This window comes from Phoenix dactylifera, chromosome 6 (assembly GCF_009389715.1).
Source record: "Phoenix dactylifera cultivar Barhee BC4 chromosome 6, palm_55x_up_171113_PBpolish2nd_filt_p, whole genome shotgun sequence".
NCBI classification, from domain to species: Eukaryota; Viridiplantae; Streptophyta; class Magnoliopsida; order Arecales; family Arecaceae; genus Phoenix; species Phoenix dactylifera.
The window spans coordinates 7,860,733-7,886,792 of NC_052397.1; the positions used below are offsets into that span (position 1 = coordinate 7,860,733).

General features: G+C 41.3%; 1 pseudogene; it reads left to right on the forward strand.

Moving 5' to 3' along the window:
* The first annotated feature begins 5,692 nt into the window (after positions 1-5,692).
* LOC120111172 lies at positions 5,693-6,816 on the forward strand (annotated as a pseudogene).
* Positions 6,817-26,060: the final 19,244 nt, after the last annotated feature.

Below are 26,060 nucleotides of genomic sequence, written 5' to 3' on the forward strand. Positions count from 1 at the left end.
TAAGTGTCAAATTATAAATTTATGCCCTAGATTACAAATATGCGTCAGCCATGTTGGCTTCTAGGGCATACTTCTAACATCACTTTCTTCAAATCTCTCACTGACTTGTAGTCCCTGCAATGAATTACAAATATTAAAAGGACTTCCGGTATCTAATACCCAGATCGAATTATCATAAATTGAGAAATTACAAGGTGTTATCATATAAGTACATTGATCTGCAACTGATTGCATCTTTTTCTTTGGCCTGTTCAGGTCAAGAGAGGCAATGTACTGAGGACAATTCCTCTTCCAATGCCCCTGCTTCTTGCAGAAGAAGCACTTAGCCTTACTTTGATCAGCTTTCTTCTTCTTAGTCTGACTCTGCTCAGCACGATGCACCTTTTTCTTTTGATTTTTATTTTTCTTCTTTCCTTTCTTAAAAACCACGACCCCTGGACGAACCTCCCACTAAATTCACCGATCCTTTTAGGAGTCAGTGATCCATCTCAAAAGTTTGAAGTAAACCCAACAATTGGTGATAATTTACTACAGGTTTCGTCATACAATAATAAGTGAGAAAAGGACGGTATGATCTAGGCAATGAGTTCAGTATGGCATCCTTCCCCAATTGATCATGAAGGGGAAAACCAAAAGAGCTTAGACTCTCGATCAACTCAATCATGTACAGTACATGATTGGTTACTGATGTCCCATCTTTCATTCGGGAGCTGAAGATGGCACAACTGGTTTTGTGCCTCTCAACATCGTCGAGAACACCGAATGATTCATTCAACACTTGAATGATGTCTTCCGGTTGCGCATTCTCAAAATGCCTACTAAACTCATCATTCATTGCAGCCAACATGATGCATCAAACAGTGATTCGGTCACTAAGGCACTTCTGATGAGTGTCTCTGGCTGATCTGGATGTATTAGCAGCTGGCTGCTCAGGTGCTGGATCTATTATCACATAAAGGATCCTTTCATGCTCTAGCACAATCTTTAGTTTCCTATGCCAGTTGTTGAAATTGAGTCCAGTCAACTTGTCATTATCCAATAATGCACAAAGTGACAGACTTGTGGCCATTTCTGCATAAAAGAAAATTTGGCTATTAGTATATGAATTGACTAAACACATTAGACTTGGATTTTAGTCTAAGGGTACTCCCACTATTTTATATAAATTGGTAGCCTTTACCTTCAATTCGAAAAATTACTCTTAATTCTTTAGTGGGCACTAGAACCCAATAGATTGCATATATGCCCGACTGTGGCTCGGCCAACCCATATGCACCTATTGGTAGGTTCTTAACCAATTGCTTCACCAAGCAACTTCTAGTGATGATTTTGCCCTAGGTTCTTCGGCAGGCATGTGGCGCATCCACTGAATACCCTAGTTAGGTCCAACCATTAAATGATAGGGTTCAGTCTAATCAACTAATAGACGACCAAGCCCGAGTGTGGCTTGGCTTACCTGACTGTCTAATGAAGATACACTCAACTCATCATATATTGAATGACAATTCAATGCTTGATAAGTACCAGGCGTGTCGCGCCTCCAATAATTATCAAAACATTGGATTCATTATCATCCAACTTAATGGAAGGCTATGACCTAGTTATCCTCATAACCATTTCATTTTAAGGACCTAATAATTTGAGAGGATTTTATAATTAAGATAGATGAGAAGATCTGGTTAGTCTAATTTCTTCACTAACTTCACCAAATCAGATTAGACTCAAACCGGTTAAGGAGGCACCTAAATCAATCAAACTGATTTTTCTTAATGGGTCAACTCGAATCATTAAGTGATCCAATCAAAATGTGATTGACCATGTCAGCTAGGTAACTGAGATCGGTGGAAGGGATATACCATTAACTCGACAAAGATGAATCAGTGCGAGTAGCTCCTAATTAAAAATCACTGGTCAAGTCCGCCAAATTTATCTTAACACCGACTGGTTAATCAATTTCGATTTGATCACTCAAATGACTCGGGCTCTACCTCTGAGTCTAAATCAAGTTCCATCTTGGTCTAATCAAAGATATGGAATTGATCAATCTACAACTATTGTATTTGATCTAGAGTTTCCTTGACCTAATCTAGTTACTACTTAATTAGATTTGATCAATTAACTCTAATTAGACCATGTTTGATTCTAACCCTAGGTCTAACCCAATTCTAAAAACTTGATTTGAGCTAACCCAAATGCCCCATGAATTATGCAATTGTCATTTAATTGAGTTACAATTCTAGATCTAGGTTTTCATATCACTTAATTCTCAATTAAGTATAAACTTATGAAAATTCAGATCATTGCATAATTCTTAATTACATATTAATTACAAAGTTTCAGTTCTTAAAACTTATTTTTCAGATCTGAGATTTGTAATTAATCATGTTAAAATTCAGATTTATTTCATGTTTAAATCTTGCTTGGATGCCCGCGGATAGTGCAGATATGGAGCAGTGCTGCTTTTCCCTAGCCCCAAGCTGTTGAGATTACTAGGGCCACTACGACGGCTTCATCTAGGATGGCCAGGGACATCTGGGACTCATGTTCTGCTGATTTAACGCCTAGGTTCGTCCTTTGTGATCAAGGGTCATGACTCACATATTATTGTTGCGGGGCGGGCGAAGTACCGATGGGCTCACAACTATAGCGGCAGAGCTCAGGGTAGCATAGGAAGGCATTCTTATGTGAGATGGAGGTTGAGGGCGGAGTGCATCATTTTCGAGGGAGACTCGGCCATGGTAATAACAGGATAAGAAAGGAGGGACGAAGGGGGATGAGATTTTGATGTGCAACATTCATCGGATGATGAGAGACTGCAGCACTTTTCAGACAGTGCATGTGTATCGTGAGGTGACTAGGGCCATCGACTGCGTCTCCTCCTATGCTGCACAACACTCCGGAGAGGTCTTCTGGACACACCAGGGGGCCCCTCCTTCATAGTTTGTTAGATTGTCTCTCTTGATTTTGCTGGCTGCACATATACTAGAGTAGGGTGAGCAACCATTGTACTAAAAATAAAAAAAGCTCCTTTGCAAAAAAGAGTGAGAAGAGGGGTCGATCTACAGCGAGGTGCGGCCTAAGTGAGCCGCATGGTTAGAGGAGTGGAGAGGAGGTCGTTCTTGTAGGATCTGGAGTGGTGAGAGTGAGTATGAACTTCGTTCAAAGAGGGTTGAGTCCTTTGTTCAAAAAATGAAGGAGGAGGTCTACCAAGAATCCTCTTGCAGTTTGGTTTAAAGGGAGTCACATAAGGTAACTGTAGATGACCTATTCCTAGCTAGGGGGAACAACGTTCACACTAATGGTAACAGAGCTGGAATGAAGGTGCACTTGAAGTGATATGGTAGATCTGAGTGGTCGTCCTCCCTTATGAAGGAACCTAATACGGAGTGCTCTCCCTCCCCCTCCTCCTTTCCCCTCCCTCTCCCCTTCACCGTCTTCTTTCTAAGTTGAGGTGGCCGAGTTGGTCTAAAGAAATTATACATATGCATAATTAGACATATACACATCGATCCTGCAACTTGTTATATGAATTTTTGTGTTACACTAGCATTTCTGCTACCCATGAACGAACAACTAATGGCAATGATCATGGTTTAATGCCGTTATAAGGGTTCTGAGGGGTCCATTATGTTATACATATTAACAACATTTATTAAACAACAACAATCATTTGACTGTTATCCTCCTATAATGGCCATTATGAAAGCTAGTTTGAATCCTGACATATGGATATGAGTTCATTATATAACTATAATTGCAGCCATTATTTGTGTATATACCATTTTTTAGATAAAAACATATATTGTTTCAAATTTCAGATTTTGAAACTAATTTTTTCCTCCAAAAGTATATGTACCATATGACTATAGTGAGTTGGACAATAATGCCATTATTATTAGTTATTTTCGTCATGGCACTATTATTATGGCCGCCATAGCCCTTTTAACGGTCACAGGGTTCATTATGACTGAAGAGCACTAGTACTAAAAGCTTGGAAGATACATAGAGATTTGGAAGGAGGCCTGTCATATGAGCAGTTAAAAGATTTGCATATGGGTTTAAACAATATGTTATCTAATGAATCCCATTAAACTAGCTTTAGGTAACTTGGATTAAGCATCAAAATAATGTGCTTAAATATATGGTGGGTCCTTTAACAGTTCTTGTTGGAGGAAGTTAGATTTTTGACAAAGATTTAAAAAGCTGCCTATGTTGGCATTTCTGCTCAAAGTATCTAATGTCTTTGGTCGTAAGCATGTCTGCTTCAATCTTTTTCATTGTCGTGGAATAGTTGGACATGATGTGTGATCTGCATCGCATAAAATGTTGTTATATTCACTTGTACAGTTGCATCATTTACTCCCATAGCCTAACAGGATTTAGCAAATTAACTCTTCGCGCTTATTGGTTCGTAAGAAGAAATTTTCCTCACACAATATTTTTTTGGAAAAATGATTTTTGCATATTTGGTTAATCATATGAATATATTATAAAGTGATTTATATTTGGTTGACATCTACTTTCCTAAAAAAACTATATAAAATACTATTATATCATTAATAAAAGAATATATCTTACTTCATTTTATCTAAAAATTTAACGCCACTTTTGTATAAAAAACAACTACTCTAATTCTCAGTCAAAATTGGACTTTTCTATATCTCATATGGGTTCTTCTTTTTCATTAAGTGTGAAAATCTTATTCTCATAGAAAGTTACCTTTCCATTTTTCTTCTTTGAAAACTTCAATCAAATATGAGACATTCCTATTGCTGCCGGTTATCATAAAGTTTTGATGTTATAACTAGTTTCTTCTATATCTGTGATCATTTTACTAGTTATCTTTTGCCCTCTCTTGTCGCTCTTCAATTGTTGTTCCGTACATACATATTAATGTTCGTAATTTTTTTTGTCTTGCCAAGAATTCCGATGACTCTACATTGCAACTCAGCTGATATCGTTGCATTTCTCTAACCAGTAACCACTAATATCTATCTGTGAAGCAGCATAATCACAATGCAATAAAACACAATTCCCTCATGGGCTATATTGTGGCTACTTCAACTTTGCCAGCAATAAGTTCAAAAAATAACAAAGAATTCACCAAAAGTTCAAAGAAAATTCAAGTAACAAGGAGACTAAAATATGGAAAATGAATAGCAAAAATGTACTGCACTCTTCAATCAAAAAAAAAAAAGAAGTACTGCTGTCTGTATAAATCTATTTCATCTAAAAATGAACATGGATTAGTTCACCCAAGCTACCGGACAAGACCGTCAATTCCTCGACAAATTCTCCTCCTTTCATTAACATCTACCAAGAAATGTATCAGAGAATCATCGAGTCAATGTAAAATCATGAATAGTTCATAAGATTTTCCAATAGTTCCATCAATCCCTCACTATGCCTGCAAACAAGCATAGCCGGTTAGCCCAGAAGCTTTGTCAGTCTCCAGGCTCGTTGTCCCGCCAACAGGCAAAATCCAGCCTCCAACTTGAACCCGGTACAATGTTCCACCGGTCCACCCGTCCCAGTCAAAGAAGAAGGTAAGGAGACCAAAAGCCATGCCTCTTTTCTCTCTTCTTTTCCAGAGCCAAACGGAACCCCCTCGCCGGCTCCCGCACGAAACACGACGGCGTTGGTCGGGATCCCCCTGCCCCCCGTGTCCCCCAAAAGCCCCGTCCCTCCGCCGTCACGCGCCGTCCCGATGCCCTCTTTTTACCTCGTCTTCTCCTCCTCCTCGGGAACACTTTACTCCCCAACCCTTTCCTTTTCTCCTAGTCTTTTACCCTTCCCCAGGTAATTTAACCAAATAAATACCTCCCCCTTTTTTTTAACCGCGAGGTTATTTTCTCTTATAAGTAGGAGGTCGTGGCTTCCCTCCTCTTTTCAAACCCGGGCGGTGTCTTTCCCGTTATCCCTGATTATCCCACAAAATTAAGAGGAAAGGTGGAGAAACAGGAAGAATAAGGTAAGATATTATCCGATTCGCATTATATTTGGGGTTTTACTCCTGCCTTCCATCTTTGGTTAGTTCTTGATTCCTTGAATCAAAATTGTTATTTCATTTAATTTTCCATTTATAATCGTTTGCTGTGTTTCGTCTTCTCGTACTTGTGCATAGAGGATTGAAATATGTTAGCTATTGGAGCCGGCGGGGTGGCGGCGAAGGGGATGGACGGCGGAGGAGCGGCGCCGAGATCAGCTGCGGAGACGAAGGCTCACCGGAGCCACAGCGAGGCGGAGAGGAAGCGGCCGGCAGCGGATCAACGGCCACCTCGCCACCCTCCGGAGCCTCCTCCCATCGACCGCCAGAGTACGTAATTATTGTACCACGCCCTCCCCACCCCCTCTTCTAGCGTCCAGATCATATCAGACGGCTGAGATTAATTTGATTGGTGCTGCTCAGATGGACAAGGCGACGCTGCTGGGGGAGGTGGTGAGGCACGTGAGGGAGCTGAAGGGGATGGCGGATGACGTGGCGGTGGTGGTCCCCGGGGAGGGGATGAGGTCGGTGTGGAGGAGAAAGGGGAGGGGGAGGAAGGGAGGGTGAGGGCGTGGGTGTGCTGCGCAGACCGGCCGGGGCTGATGGGGGAGCTGAGCCGGGCGGTCGGGTCGGTGCGGGCCAGGGCGGTCCGGGCGGAGATGACGACGGTCGGAGGGAGGACGAGGAGCGTGCTGGAGGTGGAGATGATGGAGGTGAAAGCAGGAGGAGGGAATGAGGGGCGGCCGGCGGTGGCGCTTCAGGCCGCGCTCCGGGCGGTGCTGCTGGCCAAGGGACCCGGTTCGGATGGGAGGACCGCCGAGAGTTTTTAAGCGGCCCGCCTTGCATCCCGGTTCAACACCACGTAGATTAACTCTTTTCTTTTCTTTCGTTTTATTTTATTCTAAAAATGTATTAAGTCCTAGGTAGTGTAGCGATACTTCTGCTTGTTGGCGTATGAATACTAGAGTATGTTCGGTTCGGTTTTTACCTCTCTTGCACGTAGTTTGGTGCATGATGCAGTACCCAAACAGATGTAATGTCTTCGCAAGGAAAATATTTGTAGATTTTGGATTTGCACCAAACTAACTCCTCATTTCTGTGACTGCAAAGCAGCCTTTCTGTGGCATGCAAGTTGATGAGAACTTTGAGTAAGCTGAACTTGACCCTATAAGAGTGTTACGAAGCTCCCAATGACAGCTAGTCATTAGAAGATAGATGGTTATCAAAAAAAACATGCACTATATATGGGATGGCAGATGCTTGTAGGCTGTCTTGTTTGATGGTTGTCCATCTTGCAATGATGGCTATATGCTCTGCGGTGTGGCGGGTGCACTGCAGAGGATCCATGCTCCGAGAAAATAAGAGGTCCATTCAGAAAGTAAAATTTTGGTGTTCGACATTTCATAATATGTCATGAAAATTAAGCCATGGCTGATTGAATGGTGAAGGCAATACAATTTTTAAGTACACAAGATCACTGCTCAAAATCCACACACGAATGTATGAGATGCGTTATGGAGACATGTTTATGGGGACATGTTTTGTTCTTTGTCAGAAAAATATGAAAGATTGTAATTTTGTTGGAAAGGCTCTATGATTGCTTGCACTGCACGAACATTAAGTGCTTTTCTATTTTCCATTAGCCCATTTATTATGAGTCAGCTCAATAGTCATCAACCATGGGCCAGTCAATAATCCAGATATATATTCACAAAAACTGCGAGCTGTGAGTTGTTCCTGCATTTTGGCCATTATTTGATCATGTGAGTGGAAAGTGATCGAGAGGCAAGGAAGAATAATGAACAGATTTATTCGAACAGATTTAGGCTAAAAATTTTATAGAATTAATCAGGTCCTTAAGAGATCAGAAAACCCTGGACTTTGCAATCCAAAACTTTTGGTATACCAAAAATAGATCAACTTTCTATGTAGATTCTATTGCACGCTAGAAGACTTATTTGGGGATGCATTAGTCTTTTTTTATGATTCCTCTCATGTTTCTTTTCGGATGCCCTGAATTATACCTGTAATTCCCTTCATAAGGGGGTATGCAGTTTTCAGATTATTTTTCGTTGCACATCCAATCTTTGCTCGATATCGCTCGTAATATAGTACCCCTAGCCTAGATGCAATGCTGCATTTTAACCTATTCGATGACTGCATTTTGCATGAGTACAAATGCATATAATGGATATAATCTCATGTTCAAACTGCATATAATGCTCGCACAGATTCATACATATATAACAGGCATTGTAATTGGCGCACCCTTAGCTGAAATAAGGTTGATGATTACCTTGATCTGCTCAACAAGGAAATAAAGGGGGTTGCACTTTGAATACTGCAAATATTCATGACCCAGAAAGATTGGGAGGGAAAAAAAGGGACAAAGAAGAAAAGAAAAAAGAAAAAAACAAAGGAGAGAGAATTTTGTGACTACAGCATTCCCACCCAACAGTTAAATGGTCAGACAAAATCAAGACCAGACATGTGCTTAAAGCAAAACAATCTAATAAAATAATTGTAGAAGAAGGAGAAAAAAAAATAAAAGAAAAACAAATAATTTTATATCTATGTTCTGTCATATTCGGTATATTTCAAGAATTATATACACTCGTGTATAGACTCCATATAACGAAAATAATATAGGCTGATATAGTATTACAGTAATAATAGAAATATTACTGACTGATACAAGTTATCATATGATTCCTAAAATTAGTTTTTTTAAAAAAAATATATGATTATGGATTTTGTATCACCATATGAGAAATGCTAGTGGAATTTCAGGAAAAGCCTCAATGAGTTTAATCTAGAGATAAGATTCAGGAAGGTTAAATATGCTTATGAGTGAGTTAATCCATTATTGGAGCATCAAATTAATTTTCTTAAAAGAGAGATCAATATCAAATTGTAGTATGGAATTGTCAAGGAAATCTAGAGTTGGCTCAGCTCAAATGGGATCTAGTATATGATTACTTGATCATACGATGGTACAAATATGGTAATTATCTTGAGTATTAATCATGATCTAGTGTATTTGGAAAGTAAGGATAAAATTTTGCTTGGATATTATTAAAAAAAAATTTGTTGATGATCTGGGATTATTAAGAAATTTTGGAGAATATTGATCAGAGTTGCGCAGCAAAAGTATGGTGGACTGAGTCATTTTAAACTGAGCAAAATATTGACTATGTTTTGGTAACTAGATAGTTCAATAAAGAAGGTTTTTATTAACAAGAAAAGGTTAGGTTAATCGTGATAAGACTTTGTTATCTCTCTGATAGATTCTTTATTATTGATATGTTAAAAAAAAAAATAAGCATTACATGATAGGGTGAGTTGATCAGGATCTAAATTTTAAGTATCCAAATAAGTCATTTGTAATTGTTCCCTCTTTATGATTTATAAGTTTATGCTAAATTTAAAGCCTTCTAACATATCGAATCACGGGATCAATATTTAGCTCTCTCGGACTTACTCTTGTGATTTGATACCCATCATTTTGAGATAGACCATTGTGACTAATGACCATCATTACATGCTCATTTTGTGAATTACATTCCTAGCCATATAAGATTTGACTCTAAGGTTGGTAATTATCCATTAAGGGATCAACACACTACCATGATAAGTGTATGAGATCTATTTCATTTCAAATTCTACCCCAAATACAATTAATTTTATCGATCCTGTTGTGAGATAATTCCAATCTGATCTAGAGTGACTTGCATTAAGATGATGATTTCAATCTTAGATTTTAGTTAGTCACTTCTCTAGTGCAATCTTACTAGTTTATATGAAATTTTTACAATTGATCCGAAGTTATCTATCACACTGATTTGATCGAGGATAATAAGATCTTAAGTTTATGTTACTCAATGGGCTGAGCATCTCTAAATTTGGGAGGCCTAGATTCTTCAAATTTTGAGGACAAAATTCTTTTAAGGAGGGAAGAAGTAAGACCAGGCCCAAGAAGGGCCATATTGGACTGAAGTCGCGGGCAAGTTAGTAGGGCAATTTGGATAGTGGTGGAATAGGGGATCACGGTCGTGACCCCCTGCTCTGCCTTTTTTGGGCGCGGCGGAGTGGAGGCACTGTGGCCGTTCTGCAGTTGCTCTGCGATTGCTTGAGCGGCTGCCGATCACGCTCAACCGCTGTGGAAATCGTGGCGATGAGCCATTTGAAAGCTTTCTATAAAGCCTCCTCTTCCCTTCCTCTGGATCCTCTACCGAGGACCTCCTCCCTCTCCTCCCTGCAACTGTGATGCGTCGAGCCCTTTCCTCCCTTTTCTCTCTCCATTTCCTCTGCTCCGAGGCTCCTTCTCTCCGTTTCGAGTGTCGTCGCACTAGCCGTTGGACCGAGCCTTCCTTGGCTGAGACCCCCCCGCCTCCGTCGATCGCTGGTAAGCCTCCTTCCCTCTACTCTTCGATCTGTAGCCGAATCAAGTTTTCTTTTCATTTTCCATGTTCTGGATCCAAATTGAGGACTCGATTTTTTCCTCTCCTCGTCGGCCACCGCAGTAGCCGTCAGCTACTGCTGCCGTCGATGGCTGACTGTCATCCCTAGGCCGACTGCTGCCAGAACCTCTCCTCTCCTCTCTTCCCTCTCCTTCCTCTCTTCTCCTCCTTCTTCCTTGTGTTCTCAACGGGATGAAGAACCCTCTTTTGGGTCATCATTGGGCCGTGATTATTCATCTAGGCCTGTTTGAATTTGGGCCAGTTCATTCATTTTGGCCTTGTTGGTCGTGCCCATTTTTGGCCCTATTAGCCTTATTCACTTTGTTGGGTTGTGCCCATTTGGGCCCTATCCACTCTTTGGGCCATGCCAATTTTGGGCCCTATTGGGCCTTGTTCACTTTATTGGGTTGTGCCATTGTGGGCCAACAATGGGCCCAGTTCAGTCATTTTGGGCCTGTTAGGCCATGCCCGTTATGGCCAAACATAGGACCAGTTCAAACATTTCGGGCCCTATTAGGCCGTGCTCATTGTGGACCCATCCTGTTCACTGTGTTGGGCCATCTCCATTGTGGGCCTTGTTGGGCCCTATTCGCCCATTGTGGGCCTATTCAACCGTTGTGGGTCCGCTTATCTATTATGGGCCCATTCACCCATTGTGGACCCGTTCACCCATTGTGGGGTGCCCGTTCATCTGTTGTGGGTCCGTTCATCCGTTGTGGGCCTATTCATCCTTTGTGGCCCATTCACCCATTGTGGGCTTGTTCATCTATTATGGGTTGTATTCATTTTGGGTCTTGTTCGTCCATTGTGGGCCATGTTCATTTTGGGTCGTGATCATTTATTTTGGGCCCTTCTTATCTATTGTTGGTCGTATTTTTTTGGGCCTTATTGGGCCCTCTTCATCCATTGTGAGCCGAGTCCGTTCATTATGGACCAGAACATTAATTAATTCAGGTCGACCTAGGCCAAATATCTCTTTTCCGATTCTGGTCAAAGCGGAGTAAATAGGTCAAGCCTCTGATTGGACCTAGCTAAGTGGATCAAACCCAAAAGCTCAAATAGCCTTAGATTGTGTATCTCTTTCTCTCTCTAAGCAAGCCCACGTTCTAACAAGATCTTGACATTTCCTCTGATGGTCAATTTGAAACATTCGGACCAAGCCCAAGACCAGGATCAGACCAAATCCAGACCCGAGATGATGAGATTCTCTCTTGTAATAACCCCAATTTTTTTTTTTAATATAAAAAGGGATAGAATAGTCCTTTAAAATTGATATAAGGGGTAAAATTGGAAGGAATCAAAAGATAATGGCATAGTTGTAGATGCATTGAAGTGGTAAGGGTAAAATTGGAAGGAATCAAAAGTTATGGCATAACGGTAGATATGTTGAAGTGTTAGGGGCAAAATGGGAATTTAATAATATTAACAAAGGGTGAATAGTGTTTTGATGTGATTTAATTAGGGGGTTTGCTGTGGTTTTTGGATGGAAACCGAGAGAGAGTCACAGGGGAGTCTCAGACGGACAGAGAGGAAGAAAAGAAGGAGAGGAGAGGAAAGGAAAGGAAGAAAGGAAGAGGAAGGAAAGGAAAAAGGAAGAGGAAGGAATCCCGGTTGCACTTCTAGCTGAAGGAAAAAACGTAGATCTCCTTCCCCTCTACGCAAGGACCTCGATTTCCAAAAAGAAAAAGGTAAATATCCATCCCTATCTAGTCTTTTGATGACATTAGGCTATACAAAGGGTGGATATAGTCTAGAGGGGTCAGATAAGGGTTGTAGAGGTGGTTAAAGAAGAAGAATCGGATTTTGACAAATTTTTCCGGCACTACGGAAAACTGTGTCGAAGTTCCAACTTCGGCAAATTATTTAAGGGGTCAAACGGCCTCCGATGATGATGCATGTTATCTCTTTGGAATCCTCTGTGAGTGTAGAATGTTAGGTAAAAATTTCATCAAATTTGGAGTCCTGAAAGTGGATCAAAACCGGGATGAAGTAACCCACTGTCAGTTCGGGTTACTGTTCATCCGGGTGGAAAATAGGGGATTTCATGCTATAATAGAGTATTAAGCCTAGATCAAGCTAAAAGGGACCTTGTACTCATGCAAAGGAGTCCCTAATACACATAAATGGTGAGTTAATTAATTAAAAAGGAAAGAAGAAAGAAAAGAAAAGATTTAGGGAACAGGGGAGTTGAATCAATTAAAGTTCCTATATTATAATTGGCACGTAGATTATAGCCCTTGATACAAAACTAAATGTATTGTAAATGCATGTCACAGTTGGGCAAGAAGCTAGGGAACAAGAGGAAGAAGTCCCCTGCTGCCTACTGTAAATTCTAGAGGCGTATCGAGGCGTGCCGGATTGACAGGTGAGTGGGAGTCATGTACTTTGCACCATGAGCATCCTTAATTCATTTTCATGAATGTCGCCAAGTGTGAATTGATTCCACTGAGCATATTGATTGATATTGTAGTAGATTCCTCTATAATCTTGATTCTCCATGCTTGATTATTCTGTACATGCATTTGAGGGAAATTGAGAGAAATTACGAGGGGTTGATGAGTAATCAAATTGATTCTGAATTGTGAAATGATTTCTTTTGTAAATTGATTTCTTTCCTCTATTTTAAAGACTGTGAGTCGTGCTTGATTATACTCTTTATGAGTAATTAAATTGGTTCCAAATTGTGAAATAACTTCTTTTATAAATTGATTTCATTTCCTCCATTTCAAGATTTGTAGAGCCTTTTTAGTGGTATATTGAGTTGTATTGCACTTCCTTGACCTCACTCCTAACCTGATGTTAGTTTATGATTGGGTATGATCGAGTGAGTGGTAATCTTGATTATACTCCTTTTTAGTAGAGTATTGGGAGGGTGCATTATGGCATTTATGCATGGCTTGGCAGTATCTGCAGGATACCTATAGTCGATGGGGTTGAACATCGGCCTTTGTGCACATAGTAGCCTTCTGGGTGGGCGAGCCCAGTCCCTTCCTAGGGGGGACACGGCCCTAGGCGTAGGATCGGCCGGTCCTACGACTTATATTCTGCTTGCCGCCGGGCATAGTAAGACCCCGCGAGGTGCAGTATGGCTTCCGCGGATGTAGAATTCCCGGAGGTGCCGTTTAGTATGTAGATGTGAGATGGATTTCTGTTCTGGATACTGGCCAGCATTTATATGATCAGTGTGGTGTCTTATCCTGCATATGCAGTGACAGTAGGGAGTTGTTGCTGGTCGCCTGGGGCGTAAAACCCACCTCCCGATAGCTGTCTAGCATTTATGTTATCGGTATGGTGTCTTATCCTGCATATGCATGTGACAGTAGGGAGTTGTTGCTGGTTCGCCTGGGGCGTAAAACCACCTCCCGATAGTGTCTAGCATTTATGTTATCGGTATGGTGTCTTATCCTGCATATGCATGTGACAGTAGGGAGTTGTTGCTGGTTCGCCTGGGGCGTAAAACCCCCTTCCGACAGCTGTCTAGTGATGATTTACATATTGGTGTGGTGTCATATTCGATGTATGCATATGGCAGTAGGAGTTGTTGCTGGTTCGCCTGGGCGTAAAACCACCTCCCGATAGCTGTCTTGTTGATGATTCAGCCTATTGACACATGATTTATATGATTCAGTACTATGACCTGTTGAACATATTCATGAGTAGCATATATGTTGACTTGATTATTCCATATATGCTTCAGATGAGTTGATATTGATTGTGGTGATATTGATGATTTACTCCATATTCTTTATGTGAGTTCATGTTCATCTTGTTATTGATCTTGAGATTTTACCTCGAGCCATGATTATATCTTGTCTCATGTGCATAGTACTCTCTACTCCACTTACTGAGTATTATATACTCACTCCCCAGTTTGGTGTTTTTGATTGCAGGGCAGGTATTGTATAGAGAAGAGCAAGATTAGTGGTTGCCTGCTAGCTGTGCCGCCCATAGTATAGTATAGTATAATGTAAATAGAGGTTTATACCTTTTGGTGTATTATAAACCTTCTATTGTATATAGTGATAGTTACAGTCATAGATCCTGTTGTGGATATGGGTTGACCATGGATGGAATGGGAACCAGATTTTATACAGATGAGTTATATGCCTGAGATAATGTATTGATATATATTGTCCAGGTTCATATGTGACGGATATGTGATTGCTGCTCTGACAGGTAGTGTGTGTATGTATTGAATAATCCTGACAGGTCACTATAGGAAAGTGATCATTTTGTGCATGTATCATGCCAAATTTTTCAAGATCTATTGATGATTGATAGGTAGTAGGGTTCTACGCGTGGCTGGTGGCCTTATCCTACCCGACCCTAGGACCGTCGCGGCGGCCCGCCGGGAACGGGGCGGGGTCGTGACAAAGCTTGGTATCAGAGCAAAGGTTAAGAAGAGTCCTGTCAGAGCAATAGATGAGTAGGATTAAGTATAGGATTATACTATGGAGCATAGGATTTTTCTGTATGTTATTTTATGAGTCTTTACAACTCAGTAAAATATATCATGATCAGTGTGTAACGACCATCCTCTCTTTTTGACTTTTTTAGAGAGATATAAAGAATACCTCCAAGGAGAGACCTGCTCGTCCTGGAAGGAGGATGGAGCCAGATATAGCATTGGATGTGGGTTCGCACATGTCGAGCCCCAAAGAGAAAAACCTCCTCCTACTGTAGACCGAGGGTTGATGATCAAGGAGATGTAGGAAGTAGAGATGCATTGATGGAACAGTTACTGGCGGAGAATCAGGCTCTGAGGGCAGATTGCTCGGGGAAATCTCCTGCCCCGTCAGTAGTATCCATCCACCTCCTGTACTGTGCCAGAAGTTGGCCAGGCGGCTCTAAATGATGAGGGGATTACTGTACAAGAATTTCTGAGGCTAGAACCCGGAGTTTAAGGGGGAAGAAGGTGAAGATCCTCAAAGATTCCTGGAGGAGACTGAAAGATGATACGGAGACTGCCCTGTTCTGATGCAAGAGCTATAGAACTTGTAGGGCTTACAATGAAGGAAGATGCTGGGACTGGTACCAGAGGCACGTGGAGGACAGATTGTACAGTAGGAATCCTCCAACCTGGGAAGAGTTCAGGCAAGCAGTGATGGATGAGTTTTTGTCTCCGGCTAAGAGGCAGAATCGGGCTCTTCAGTTTGAGAGGCTGAAGCAGATGCCCGGAGTGAGCGTATCTGAGTACGCTCGTGAGTTCACTAGATTGGGGAAGTATGCTCCTTACATCATCCCCACTGAAGCTGCCAGGATAGAAGATTCAGGCGGGTCTGATTTCCCCGCTTTATAATGCAGTACTGGCAGTAGAGGTCCCACCTTGTCTAGCTGATTGATAAAGCAAAACAGTGGGAGACCAGAACAAAGAGGAAAGACTGAAAGAGAACAGAGGAAATGAGTATGGGAAAAGGGCAAAGCAGTAGAGATAGATCTGAGGGAGTAGATCTCTCGGAGGGCCCGACGGAGCAGTCTGTACGCTCAGCTCCACCTGCCCCACGTAAGAGGAATGGAGGGAAAGAGGTCAATCACAAGATACTTTTCTACCATCAGTACCTCGTCCTCAGTCACTATGGCCAGAACTGAATCTAGGTTCCAATCATGGCCAGTATGTAGCATATGTGGGAAGCAGCACCCTGGCAGATGCAGAATGGGTCAGGGAGTGTGCTACAGATGTGGACAGCCGGGTCATTTTGTCAGAGAATGCCCGCAGGGTGCCACCCAACAGTTTGTCCTTGGCATCCTATCCTTCTGTGCAGATGGACAGGCCTAGTAGTAGGAGCCTGTAGGCAGAGGTAGAGGTCAAGCACAAACATCACAGCAGAGTGCTGGACCATCTCAACTGTCAGCTCCAGTAGGCAGAGGCAAGGAAGGGTGTTCACGGTAAATCCACAAGAGCACGGCATCAAATGCACTGTGACAGGTATATCCTCATTGATAAGTTAAAGCTAGAGTGTTATTTGATTCTGGACTACCCATTCATTTGTGTCCCCTTATTTGCTAAAAGTTACTAAGGATAAATATTAATCATATCCCTTAGCTATTAGTAACTGTAGGGGATAGTATAGAAGCGAAGTATGTATATCCTACCTGTGTGGTAGAGATAGAAGGTAAAACACTCCAATTCATTTGATTTCAATACCACGAGCAGAAAATGAAGAGAAGATCACCACCCCTTGAGTATCAGGTAATTTACCCTTTTAAATTCGGGACGAATTTTATATAAGGAGGGGGGATGTAATAACCCAATTTTTTTTTTTTAATATAAAGGGATAGAATATCCTTAAAATTGATATAAGAAGTAAAATTGGAAGGAATCAAAAGATAATGGCATAGTTGTAGATGCATTGAAGTGTAAGGGTAAAATTGGAAGGAATCAAAAGTTAATGGCATAACGGTAGATATGTTGAAGTGTTAGGGGCAAAATGGGAATTTAATAAATTAACAAAGGGTGAATAGTGTTTTGATGTGATTTAATTAGGGGGTTTGCTGTGGTTTTGGATGGAAACCGAGAGAGAGTACAGGGGAGTCTCAGACGGACAGAGAGGAAGAAAAAGAAGGAGAGGAAAGGAAAGGAAGAAAGGAGAGGAAGGAAAGGAAAAAGGAAGAGGAAGGAGATCCCGGTTGCACTTCTAGCTGAAGGGAAAAACGTAGTCTCCTTCCCCTCTACCAAGGACCTCGATTTCCAAAAAGAAAAGGTAAATATCCATCCCTATCTAGTCTTTTGATGACATTAGGCCTATACAAAGGGTGGATATAGTCTAGAGGGTCGGATAAGGGTTGTAGAGGTGGTTAAAAGAAGAAGAATCGGATTTTGACAAATTTTTCCGCACTACGGAAAAAACTGTGTCGAAGTCCCAATTCGGCAATTATTTAGGGGGCAAACGGCCTCCGATGATGAGCATGTATCTCTTTGGAATCCTCTTGAGTGTAGAATGTTAGTAAAAATTTCATCAAATTTGGAGTCCTGAAAGTGGATCAAACCGGGATGAAGTAACCACTGTCAGTTCGGGTTACTGTTCATCCGGGTGGAAATAGGGGATTTCATGCTATAATAGAGTATTAAGCCTAGATCAAGCTAAAAGGACCTTTACTCATGCAAGGAGTCCCTAATACACATAAATGGTGAGTTAATTAATAAAAAGGAAAAGAAGAAAGAAAGAAAAGATTTAGGAACAGGGGAGTTGAATCAATTAAAGTTCCCATATTATAATTGGCACGTAGATTATAGCCCTTGATACAAACTAAATGTATTGTAAATGCATGTCACAGTTGGGCAAGAAGCTAGGGAACAAGAGGAAGAAGTCCCCTGCTGCCTACTGTAAAATTCTAGAGGCGTATCAGCCGTGCGGATTGACAGGTGAGTGGGAGTCATGTACTTTGCACCATGAGCATCCTTAATTCATTTTCATGAATGTCGCCAAGTGTGAATTGATTCCACTTGAGCATATTGATTGATATTGTAGTAGATTCTCTTATAATCTTGATTCTCCATGCTGATTATTCTGTACATGCATTTGAGGGAACATTGAGAGAATTACGAGGGGTTGATGAGTATCAAATTGATTCCGAATTGTGAATGATTTCTTTGTAAATTGATTTCATTTCCTCTATTTTAAAGACTTGTGAGTCGTAGCTTGATTATACTCTTTTATGAGTAATTAAATTGGTTCCAAATTGTGAAATAACTTCTTTTGTAAATTGATTTCATTTCCTCCATTTCAAAGATTTGTAGAGCCTTTTTAGTGGTATATTGAGTTGTATTGCACTTCCTTGACCCTCACTCCTAACCCTGATGTTAGTTTATGATTGGGTCATGATCGAGTGAGTGGTAATCTTGATTATACTCCTTTTTGTAGAGTATTGGGAGGGTGATTATGGCATTTATGCATGGCTTGCAGTATCTGCAGACACCTATAGTCGATGGGGTTGAACATCGGCCTTTGTGCACATAGTAGCCTTTTGGGTGGGCGGAGCCCAGTCCTTCTTAGGGGGGACACGGCCCTAGGCGTAGGATCGGCCGGTCCTACGACTTATATTCTGCTTGCCGCGGGCATAGTAAGACCCCGCGAGGTGCAGTATGGCTTTCCGCGGATGTAGAATTCCCGCGAGGTGCCGTTTAGTATGTAGATGTGAGATGGATTTCTGTTCTGGATACTGGCCAGCATTTATATGATCAGTGTGGTGTCTTATCCTGCATATGCATGTGACAGTAGGGAGTTGTTGCTGGTTCGCCTGGGGCGTAAAACCCACCTTCCGATAGCTGTCTAGCATTTATGTTATCGGTATGGTGTCTTATCCTGCATATCATGTGACAGTAGGGATTGTTGCTGGTCGCCTGGGCGTAAAACCCACCTCCCGATAGCTGTCTAGCATTTATGTTATCGGTATGGTGTCTTATCCTGCATATGCATGTGACAGTAGGGAGTTGTTGCTGGTTCGCCTGGGGCGTAAAACCCACCTTCCGACAGCTGTCTAGTGATGATTTACATATTGGTGTGGTGTCATATTCGATGTATGCATATGCAGTAGGGAGTTGTTGCTGGTTCGCCTGGGCGTAAAACCCACCTCCCGATAGCTGTCTTGTGATGATTCAGCTATTGACACCTGATTTATATGATTCAGTACTATGACCTGTTGAACATATTCATGAGTAGCATATATGTTGACTTGATTATTCCATATATGCTTCAGATGAGTTGATATTGATTGTGGTGATATTGATGATTTACTCCATATTCTTTATGTTGAGTTCATGTTCATTTGTTATTGATCTTGAGATTTTACCTCGAGCCATGATTTATATCTTGTCTCATGTGCATAGTACTCTCTACTCCACTTACTGAGTATTTATATACTCACTCCCCAGTTTGGTGTTTTTGATTGCAGGGCAGGTATGATAGAGAAGAGCAAGATTAGTGGTTGCCTGCTAGCTGTGCCGCTCCATAGTATAGTATAGTATAATGTAATAGAGGTTTATACCTTTTGGTGTATTATAAACCTTCTATTGTATATAGTGCATAGTTACAGTCATAGATCCTGTTGTGGATATGGGTTTGACCATGGATGGAATGGGAAACCAGATTTTTATATACAGATGAGTTATATGCCTGAGATAATGTATTGATATATATTGTCCAGGTTCATTATGTGACGGATTATGTGATTGCTGCTCTGACAGGTAGTGTGTTGTATGTATTGAGATAATCCTGACAGGTCACTATAGGAAAGTGATCATTTTGTGCATGTATCATGCCAAATTTTTCAAGATCTATTGATGATTGATAGTAGTAGGGTTCTACGCGGTGGCTGGTGGCCTTATGCCTACCCGCACCCTAGGACCGTCGGGCGGCCCGCCGGGAACGGGGCGGGGTCGTGACAAGCTTGGTATCAGAGCAAAGGTTAAGAAGAGTCCTGTCAGAGCAATAGGATGAGTCAGGATTAAGTATAGGATTATACTATGGAGCATAGGATTTTTCTGTATGTTATTTTATGAGTCATTTACAACTCAGTAAAATATATCATGACTCAGTGTGTACGACCATCCTCTCTTTTTGACTTTTTTAGAGAGATATAAAGAATACCTCCAAGAGAGGACCTGCTCGTCCTGGAAGGAGGATGGAGCCAGATATAGCATTGGATGGGGTTCTGCACATGTCGAGCCCCAAAGAGAAAAACCTCCTCCTACTGATAGACGGAGGGTTGATGATCAAGGAGATGTAGGAAGTAGAGATGCATTGATGGAACAGTTACTGGCGGAGAATCAGGCTCTGAGGGAGCAGATTGCTCGGGGAAATCTCCTGCCCCGTCAGTAGTATCCATCCCACCTCCTGTACCTGTGCCAAGAAGTTTGGCCAGGCGGGCTCTAAATGATGAGGGGATTACTGTACAAGAATTCTGAGGCTTAGAACCCGGAGTTTAAGGGGGAAGAAGGTGAAGATCCTCAAAGATTCCTGGAGGAGACTGAAAAGATGATACGGAGACTGCCCTGTTCTGATGCAAGAGCTATAGAACTTGTAGGGCTTACAATGAAGGAAGATGCCTGGACTGGTACCAGAGCACGTGGAGGACAGATTGTACAGTAGGAATCCTCCAACCTGGGAAGAGTTCAGGCAAGCAGTGATGGATGAGTTTTTGTCTCCGGCTAAGAGGCAGAATCGGGCTCTTCAGTTTGAGAGGCTGAAGCAGATGCCCGGAGTGAGCGTATCTGAGTACGCTCGTGAGTTCACTAGATTGGGGAAGTATGCTCCTTACATCATCCCACTGAAGCTGCCAGGATAGAAAGATTCAGGCGGGGTCTGATTTCCCCGCTTTATAATGCAGTACTGGCAGTAGAGGTCCCACTTGTCTAGGCTGATTGATAAAGCAAAACAGTGGGAGACCAGAAACAAGAGGAAAGAGCTGAAAGAGAACAGAGGAAAATGAGTATGGAAAAAGGGCAAAGCAGTAGAGATAGATCTGAGGGAGTAGATCTCTCGAGGCCCGACGGAGCAGTCTGTAGCTCAGCTCCACCTGCCCACGTAAGAGGAAATGGAGGAAGAGGTCAATCACAAGATACTTTTCTACCATCAGTACCTCGTCCTCCAGTCACTATGGCCAGAACTGAATCTAGGTTCCAATCATGGCCAGTATGTGCATATGTGGGAAGCAGCACCCTGGCAGATGCAGAATGGGTCAGGGAGTGTGCTACAGATGTGGACAGCGGGTCTTTTGTCAGAGAATGCCCAGGGTGCCACCCAACAGTTTGTGCCTTTGCATCCTATCCTTCTGTGCAGATGGACAGGCCTAGTAGTAGGGAGCCTGTAGGCAGAGGTAGAGGTCAGCACAAACTCACAGCTAGAGTGCTGGACCATCTCAACTGTCAGCTCCAGTAGGCAGAGGGCAAGGAAGGGTGTTCACGGTAAATCCACAGAGCACGGCATCAAATGCAGCTGTGACAGGTATACTCCTCATTGATAAGTTAAAGCTAGAGTGTTATTTGATTCTGGAGCTACCCATTCATTGTGTCCCCTTTTTTGCTAAAAAGTTAGCTAAGGATAGATTTAATGCATATCCTTAGCTATTAGTAACTGTAGGGGATAGTATAGAAGCGAAGTATGTATATCCTACCTGTGTGGTAGAGATAGAAGGTAAAACACTCCCAATTCATTTGATTTCCAATACCACACCGAGCAGAAATGAAGAGAAGATACACTCACCCTTTGAGTAATCAGGTAATTTACTCTTTTAATTCGAGGACGAATTTTATATAAGGAGGGGGATGTAATAACCCCAAATTTTTTTTTTAATATAAAAAGGGATAGAATAGTCCTTTAAATTGATATAAGGGGTAAAATTGGAAGGAATCAAAGATAATGGCATAGTTGTAGATGCATTGAAGTGGTAAGGGTAAATTGGAAGAAATCAAAAGTTAATGGCATAACGGTAGATATGTTGAAGTGTTAGGGCAAAATGGGAATTTAATAATATTAAACAAAGGGTGAATAGTGTTTTGATGTGATTTAATTAGGGGTTTGGCTTGGCTTTGGATGGAAACGAGAGAGAGTCAAGGGGAGTCTCAGACGGACAGAGAGAAAAAGAAGAGAGGAAAGGAAGGAAGAAAGAAGAGGAAAGGAAAGGAAAAAGGAAGAGGAAGGAGATCCCGGTTGCACTTCTAGCTGAAGGAAAAACGTAGATCTCCTTCCCTCTACGCAAGGACCTCGATTTCCAAAAAGAAAAAGTAAATATCCATCCCTATCTAGTCTTTTGATGACATTAGGCTATACAAGGGTGGATATAGTCTAGAGGGGTCGGATAAGGGTTGTAGAGGTGGTTAAAAGAAGAAGAATCGGATTTGACAATTTTTCCGGCACTACGGAAAAACTGTGTCGAAGTCCCAACTTCGGCAATTATTTAGGGGGCAAACGGCTCATGATGACGCATGTTATCTCTTTGGAATCCTCTGTGAGTGTAGAATGTTAGTAAAATTTCATCAAATTTGGAGTCCTGAAAGTGGATCAAAACTGGGATGAAGTAACCCACTGTCAGTTCGGTTACTGTTCATCCGGGTGAAATAGGGATTCATGCTATAATGGTATTAAGCCTAGATCAAGCTAAAAGGACCTTGTACTCATGCAAGGAGTCCCTAATACACATAAATGGTGAGTTAATTAATTAAAAGGAAAAGAGAAAGAAAAGAAAAGATTTAGGGAACAGGGGAGTTGAATCAATTAAAGTTCCCTATATTATAATTGGCACGTAGATTATAGCCTTGAATCAAACTAAATGTATTGTAATGCATGTCACAGTTGGGCAAGAAGCTAGGGAAAGAGAAGAAGTCCCCTGCTGCCTACTGTAAATTCTAGAGGCGTATCGAGGCCGGCCGGATTGACAGGTGAGTGGGAGTCATGTACTTTGCACCATGAGCATCCTTAATTCATTTTCATGAATGTCGCCAAGTGTGAATTGATTCCACTTGAGCATATTGATTGATATTGTAGTAGATTCCTCTATAATCTGATTCTCCATGCCTGATTATTCTGTACATGCATTTGAGGAACATTGAGAGAATTACGAGGGGTTGATGAGTAATCAAATTGATTCCGAATTGTGAAATGATTCTTTTGTAAATTGATTTCATTTCCTCTATTTTAAAGACTTGTGAGTCGTAGCTTGATTATACTCTTTTATGAGTAATAATTGGTTCCAAATTGTGAAATAACTTCTTTTGTAAATTGATTTCATTTCCTCCATTTCAAAGATTTGTAGAGCCTTTTTAGTGGTATATTGAGTTGTATTGCACTTCCTTGACCCTCACTCCTACCCTGATGTTAGTTTATGATTGGGTCATGATCGAGTGAGTGGTAATCTTGATATACTCCTTTTAGTAGAGTATGGGAGGGTGCATTATGGCATTTATGCATGGCTTGGCAGTACTGCAGGACACCTATAGTCGATGGGGTTGAACACGGCTTTGGCACATAGTAGCCTCTGGGTGGGCGGAGCCCAGTCCCTTCTTAGGGGGGACACGGCCCTAGCGTAGGATCGGCCGGTCCTACGACTTAATTCTGCTTGCGCCGGGCATAGTAAGACCCCGAGTGCAGTATGGCTTTCCGCGGATGTAGAATCCCGCGAGGTGCCGTTTAGTATGTAGATGTGAGATGGATTTCTGTTCTGGATACTGGCCAGCATTTATATGATCAGTGTGGTGTCTTATCCTGCATATGCATGTGACAGTAGGGAGTTGTTGCTGGTTCGCCTGGGGGCGTAAACCCACCTCCCGATAGCTGTCTAGCATTTATGTTATCGGTATGGTGTCTTATCCTGCATATGCATTGACGTGGGAGTTGTTGCTGGTTCGCCTGGGGCGTAAACCCACCTCCCGATAGCTGTCTAGCATTTATGTTATCGGTATGGTGTCTTATCCTGCATATGCATGTGACAGTAGGGAGTTGTTGTGGTTCGCCTGGGGCGTAAAACCCACCTTCCGACAGCTGTCTATGATGATTTACATATTGGTGTGGTGTCATATTCGATGTATGCATATGGCAGTAGGGAGTTGTTGCTGGTTCGCTGGGGCGTAAACCCACCTCCCGATAGCTGTCTTGTTGATGATTCAGCTATTGACACATGATTTATTGATTCAGTACTATGACCTGTTGACATATTCATGAGTAGCATATATGTTGACTTGATTATTCCATATTGCTTCAGATGAGTTGATATTGATTGTGGTGATATTGATGATTTACTCCATATTCTTTATGTTGAGTTCATGTTCTCTTGTTATTGATCTTGAGATTTTACCTCGACCATGATTATTCTTGTTCATGTGCATAGTATCTCTATCCACTTACTGAGTATTTATATACTCACTCTCCAGTTTGGTGTTTTTGATTGCAGGGCAGTTTGTATAGAGAAGAGCAGTTAGTGGTTGCCTGCTAGCTGTGCGCTCATAGTAAGTATAGTATAATGTAATAGGTTTATACCTTTTGGGTGTTTATAACCTTCTATTGTATATAGTGCATAGTTACAGTCATAGATCCTGTTGTGGATATGGGTTTACCATGGATGGATGGGACCAGATTTTTATACAGATGAGTTATATGCCTGAGTATGTATTGATATATATTGTCCAGGTTCATTATGTGACGGATTATGTGATTGCTGCTCTGACAGGTAGTGTTGTTTTATTGAGATAATCTGACAGGTCACTATAGGAAAAGTGATCATTTTGTGCATGTATATGCAATTTTTCAAGATCTATTGATGATTGATAGGTAGTAGGGTTCTACGGTGGCTGGTGGCCTTATGCCTACCCGCACCCTAGGACGTCGCGGCGGCCCGCCGGGAACGGGGCGGGGTCGTGACATCTTCCTCCTTGTTTTTTCTCTAGACAAGCTGGATCCTAGTGCAAGCCATGTCTTCTGTTGCTCAATTTAAGTTGACCGTTTGAAAATTCCAAACCACCCCGTATCTGGGCGGTTGACAGTCATTACTTCAGCCTTAGCTAGATTTGGTTCTTTTCGATCTTGCACTCTGATCATTGAATCCTCCTTGCTCAGACCAAACGTTCTAGGGGATGAATTGTAGTATTTTATTTTGACTTCTGAAATTATGTTAGAATTAATAATATTTTAATGATATTAAAACAAGGTATCTGACATGTTTGCGTGAAGTGGGATTTAAAGCGAAAATAAAAGTAAGTTAACTTAATCTTCAAAGATATTTTCTAAATTATTTAATAAATTAATTATTTGTGGATTAAATTTGAGATATGTTTTGTACTTAGTAAAAATGGGCCAGGCATGTTAAATATCATTTGAAAATTATGTTTATGCTATGAAATTTGTAAAATATGACTGGGCAAATTATGAATCTATTATATATATATATATTGTTTCTCGGCATAGCTATAATTCTTCTGGCCCTGCTAATGAGGATTTTCGTTGGTTCTGTTGACTTGTATCTGTGAGAAACTGGTTTCGATACATACATCGATGATTAGAATAGTGGTGTTTAGATATCGTACCATCGATGATTAAAATAGTAGTATTGGATAACGTACTCCGGTAGTTAACAATAGTAGTGTTGGCACTGTTGTGCAAACCATGCTACTGGGTTACGTGGCCATAACCTATTTGTGTTGAATTCTGATATCAGAGTTTTATAAAAATGCTTAGTAAATTTCAAAAAAAAATATAGTATTTATAATTTATTTTTCAGTCATTATTTTGTGTTTGATTAAATATATGATATGCTTTGGCTATTTGGGATATTATGTTGCTTACTAAGCTAGTGTAGCTCATCATCCTGTTTTTCTATTTTTCAGATTCAGATACGTGATACATAAGACTAGGGAGTGCGCTAGATTCTAAAGATTCTTTCAGTTATTGACATTTTTAGATAGACTAGTTAAAGTAATTGATTTGTTCATATGTTATTTTGAAATTTTGGAAGATTGCTTTGAGTAAATTATTGAAAAAAAAATCAGAATTTATTATTGTTTTGAGTTGATCTGTAGCCTTGAATGCCTGTGGTCTTGCATGCAGGCGTGTATGTCTGTCGCGCTCCGGGCTCGGACGTGACATCAGTACAGAGGGAAATAATGATAGACTCATCAATCACTTGCA